Genomic DNA, 6,028 nt, shown 5'->3' with positions numbered 1-6,028 from the left:
TAATAAATGTTATTTGCAGTTAACAATTTTCTTTTTTCTTTATTACAATATTTATGGCAAGACTAGGTATATAATGAAAAAGTAACTAGACTGTTTCTGTAAATTCAATATTTATGAAAAAGTTAATAAAAAAAATGTAAATTTCTAAAAACTGTGCAAAGTTTGACAAATTTTATGATCACTGATTACGATCAACAATAAAGTCTACAGGCTACATTTTAATTGAAAAAATAAAATAGGTGTGGTTATCCAAAACGCCCGTATTATATTACCTGGAAAAAAAAATCGAATACCTATTTAATTAATTGATGATATTTGCTAGGTTGAGGTTTTATGATTAAGTTAAGCAGATTAAAAATATATGAGTTTAATTTCCACTGCACATTAGGTTAATAACGACATACTAGTTTTTATTTAAACGTTTGTTTTTTGCACACGTTAAGAAACATTGGATGATAAATAGGTGCCCAAAAATTAAATAGATATAATATTTTATAAATCATACTATACCTAATAACATGTCTTTCGAGATTACGTCACTTTGGGTAAAATATTATTAAATTTGCATTAGACAACTACATCCTACTTCCATTATTAAAAATTATGTTATATCGATAAAATAAATACAAATTTGCAAACCAAAACAAATTAAGAACCTGAAAGTATTTGCAGGTTAATACTTATGGAGTTCTGGGTTATCAGGTACTAGCTGCTCTCCGCGGTTTCATCCGCGTAAGTCCGTATCCCGTAGGAACATCAGGATAAAAAGTAGCCTACATGTTATTCCAGTTGTCCAGCTGTCTACGTACGAAATTTCATTGCAATCGGTTCAGTAGTTTTTGCATGAAAGAGCAACAAACACACACACATCATTACAAACTTTCGCATTTCTAATATTAGTAGGATTATAGGAGGAAGTAGGATGAGTGATGTACCAACAATTCAAAAGATTTACACTTAAACAGAAATCTGTTCTGTTTAATATACGTAGAATCCGTCGAGTGCGACTCAGTCTCGCCACATTAAGGATCCGTACAAATAAGTTAAAGAGCAGTTGCAAATTGGTCACCCATCCAACTTATGACCGTGTCGTTCGATGCTTATCTTACATTTTTTTACAGTTTGTTATAGTGGCAACAGAAATACACACCTGAAAATTGTAACTGTCTATAGTCGAACTATTATGGTTCATGAGATTCAGCCTGGTGGCAAAGGACAGAACGTTTTCTTTATTAGTATATATGACGAAAATTTTCACGCTTTGTTCAAGGAAGTCTCCAAATTTTTAAATACTAACGGGACAGTTTTCAAAGAGAGATACAGTTGTCATGTAAAACAAAAGGTAGACCTGTTCATTGTTCTGAATTTTCCCCTTTCTCCTTAGGCTAATAAAAGATTCTTTGTTTATACAAATTAACTGCAGGAAATATTTAATAGTTTGTCATTTCTGTCAGTTTTCTTTTTGCCACATTTTCGGTTGTACTAATGAACATACTTACAAACAAATTTTACATGTTCAGTGTGTTATATATGATAGATTTAAAAATGGTAATCTATTCTTGATTCAGACTTAAATGTATCTTAAATATATTTTACAAACTTACAATAATATCAATAGTTTGAAATTAGTTAAATTACCTTGCATTTTTAGCTAGCTCACGTCAATTTACTCAATTAATTACCATAAATCAATATAATTATAATAATGAATTCCTTTTTTTCTATAGTCACGCTATAACTCGATATCGATTTCAAAAGATCTTTTTTTAGTTTTCTAGCAGATTGTAGAATGTAGAGTCTACCAGTTTGAGTTTGATTGTGATACTTAGCGCGCAGAAAGAATAACTTCTGTCTGGTCTAACGTTAATATTCAAAACCTTTGGTCGGTTCAGTCTGGAGTAGGTAATATTTTCGTATCTGATGAACATGTACGAATGAAATTTAATGTTAAAGTCGATGTAAGCTTTGAAAAACCGTTTTATGTCTTTAATTCACATAAATATATGATTAATCTTTTTTTTTACAATAATATGATTAGAAGTCGTTATGATGTAATCAACTTACATGGAATAATGCCAGGATACATTATATGATTTTTAATTTATCATATTTGATAATGAACACGCAGCTACGTAGGTACCTACCTACGAATGGAAATCCCAGACAACTCTATAAACGTGCTTGTGAATACATATTAGGTACCTGTGTACCACAAAAATAAATTCTTATTATTAGATGTATTAAATTGTAGAGGATTTTTTTCACAAAATCTTATACTAAAGTTTGATATTAAAATTCAAAGTGGTCACATTTAACCTTTTTTTATTTATTTGTCCTTCATTTTTCCACTACTCGATAGAGGATTTTTTTTTTTGTTGTGGAAGTCGAGTACGAATTGTGCCGCTTCGCACCACGACACATCAGCTTGATATAAAAAAGGACAGCCACAAAAGAGAATGTTCATAGGTATCATATGAAAATTTGTCACTAACCTTTGAAAATTAATTTTTCTATTAATTTTATTCATATGGTCATCGTATTTGTTTTGATTTTAACTCTTTTCAGACCGGAAATATACAAGGTAAAGCTCTTGTAAAATTACTTATAGAGCGTCTGTAATTAATTTTTAGTTTTATAGCATTCAAATGCTTTATAAATGGGAAATTATTAATGAATAGAAAAAATTTGACCACGACGCAGGATTAAACCCGCGTCATTTTGCTGAACCGGTTTCTTAAATCATCTGTATTTTTCATTAATTTTTCACATAATTACATACATCATATAAACAGATAATATCAAATTAGTGGTGCAACGCTTTGATGTTAGAACTTAAAAATGTTCTGTTAATTTGAAATTAATTTCTTTAAGTAATTGTTTAAGACAGAAGAGTGATATTATTTTATGCAGATACATTGCAATACATTAGTATTTGGACTGGAAACTTTTGAAAGTATTTTAGAAATCTTCGATGCGTATGCGATATACGCATCGAAGGCGAATTCGAGTCGCGCGTACCTACTATTTTTATTTTTGACAGATAATAAAAAGCAAAATTAGTTAAAATTCTCAATTGCTAGCTGGCATAGCTGCTAGCTTTATTAACCTTTCATGAATTCGTGTTGTGAGCCTTATTTGGAGACTTCAGAGTTCATTTAATTACAACCATGACTTAAGCCATGACCTGGAACCATAACCCTGTAGGATATATCTAAGGTAATCAAGTTCCTAAAATAATGCACTTCCTGATTATTATTATTTATGATCAAGATTTTGGGCGGATGCTTTTCACACGTTTTCCCTACATTCAAATATTTTAAGAAGAGTATAGCTATGCAATATGGATGCTTTATAGACACCAAAACAATTAAAACTTAGTATTTTTTAGTTCAGACTACTAAAGGTAATGGGAAAGCAAATGTATGTTATCTTAAGCAAATTTTTTAACGCTGCTTATATAATACAGAGTTTTGGAACTAGAATTGACACTAGGGACTACTGTGTAAGATCAAGAAACTATTCCCACATACAATATACCTACTGTATAATACGATCTTAACTGGAAAATAGAGCATTCCTTGTTAAACATGGTGAAGCCAGAATTACATTCTACGATTGTCTTGCCGGGGTTCCTCAGGGTTCTGTCTTAGGACCAGGCTTCTAAAGTCGTAAAAAAATATACTGCGGACTGCCTTTAATATCTTATATAGTCTACGCGAGTGAAACCGCGAGCGGAGAGCAAGATTATTATAAATATCATTACCTGTACTAGTAATATTTTAATTGTTTTCATCTTTGAGGCGCTGGTTTGAGTACTTGAAACATACTCGTTATATTATGAAGATGTAAATTGCAGATTGGTATTCCAAGTATGTAATGAGGTTTTACGCGACATGCCGTGCTATTTGAATACAAATGTATATATTGTCGCATTTTACTAAGCAAAAGTAAATTTAAAAGTTGAAGTTACATAACAGTTAGAACTAGCATAGCGCCCGCGACTGTGTTTACGTATTCTGATTAAATCATATACAGTACCCTGTTTATAAATAGAAGTGTAAAAAAGGAGTGTAGGTAAATGGATGCAGCCTGTAACCTGTTCATAAAATATTAGTTATATTTTAACTTGGCACGTTCTAACTTGGCATCGACCTTGATCCTTGTTCAAAGTAGATTAAGATTTATTTCAATTGTATGTTTCTACATGACAAAAAAGTACACTAGGAATTGAGAGCGTTGTTTTATAAATTGTCATGTCTACATGCAACGTATTCTATTCATTTTATAAATGATTAGTATAATCACCGCCTTTGAAATTTTAGATTTGTATTTGAGTACCCATTCATTACTTTATTTACTTATAATAGTATCGTGTCTATCTAAAAAGACGTGAACGTGTAAGCTAATAAGTTATTTGATTGCCATACCTGCCACCAATGCGGGTACTATGTTTTTATTTAATACATTTTCAACCTTCAAGTTATCTAAAAATATATCCACAGCAGTTTTTAATTTTTATTCGCCTTCAAACAATATATTTTTGCATTACTAAATATATTCGGTGATGACTACATTCCTTAAATATGTAACAAGGTGCATAAGTATTTAGAGTGGAGTGTTGACTATGAGATATTTGTCATTGCTGATATACCTATTTCAAATATTTTTTGTTTTTCAGGAACCAAAAATGACGTTGAAAGCCTTTTTATGTGTTAGCCTTTTCATCGTAACCTCGGCGCAAATCTCCAATCCTGACAAACCAAGGTAACCTTCAAGATACTCCCTTATTATTAACAAGCTGTAACCCGCGGCGGCACTCGCGTGGTAGCCGAGTAAAAAGAAGCTTATGTGCTAAAACAGACTATAATCTACTTGTGTACAAAATTTCAAACAATTTTGATAAGGTGTTTTCGTGTGAAACAGTTACAATCATCCATACATTCTTGCCTTCAGGTCTGAATAAAAATAAATATAGGTGAAATATATATAAATGAAAATACATATAGGTGCTTAATATGAAGTAGCCAGTAGGTTACGCGAATTGATAATTTTTTTTCTCATTTTCAGAGAACCTAATGAACATAGTTATGATAAATTAGCATCTGGGATAAATGAATTAGGCTTCCAATTAACGAAACAATTAATGAAAAATAGTGGTAATATGAAGAACGTAATCCTCTCTCCAGCTAGTATATCAGGTAAGCTGTTATTATATGCCATTAGTGGTAAATTTTAATTATTTCTAATAGCAGGAAAATGTATAGAAACCAGAATGGTAACTAACATTTCTTTTTTTCTGTCACAATCATGTTAATTATAGAAACAATTTCTACCTACAATCTGTATTTAGATAATATAGTATACATATAGTAGAAGTTACGTACTTGAACTTATTTTTTACGAATTCAAATTGTTCGTCGTTTTCGATAATACCGGTTGAAATACTAATTAATACCGACTTATAGGGTTTATCTTACGCACCTACATACTACGTACTATACCTTTCATCATAGCATTATCGCATTCAACCTGTGGACGAAAATTGACCTTCTCTAACGACTCACTTACGTACAATTATACGTACTACGATGAAATACATTGAATAAATTCGCTATGGAACAGCGAAACAAACGATTTATAAATAGGTATTAGGTATGTTAAAGTTGTATTCGAAAGTACCTAGTAAAAAATAAAAGATAAAATATATAATATAAAATTTGATTTTTATACATATTATAGGCCCATATCCTTTTCCTTACCCTTCCCAGTCTTTTCCTTTATTCCGCCCATCCTTTCTTAATCCCTTCCCAAAAAGTCGGCAATCCATTTGTAGAGGCGTAAGGTCTGCTATGGACCTTATGCCTCTCCAAATGTTCATGGGTGGTGGTAGCGCTTACCATCAGGCGTCCCACCAGCTCCATTGCCGACTATAAATAAAAAAAAAATATACATATATATAAAATAAATAATTTTCATTTCATTTCTATCAACTTAGGTTTTGCATGAATTAAGATGAGATTTAAAAAGT

Source organism: Zerene cesonia, chromosome 19 (assembly GCF_012273895.1).
Source record: "Zerene cesonia ecotype Mississippi chromosome 19, Zerene_cesonia_1.1, whole genome shotgun sequence".
Taxonomy (NCBI): Eukaryota; Metazoa; Arthropoda; class Insecta; order Lepidoptera; family Pieridae; genus Zerene; species Zerene cesonia.
The sequence above is the reverse complement of the archived record's forward strand: the minus strand, read 5'-3'. Positions refer to the sequence as shown.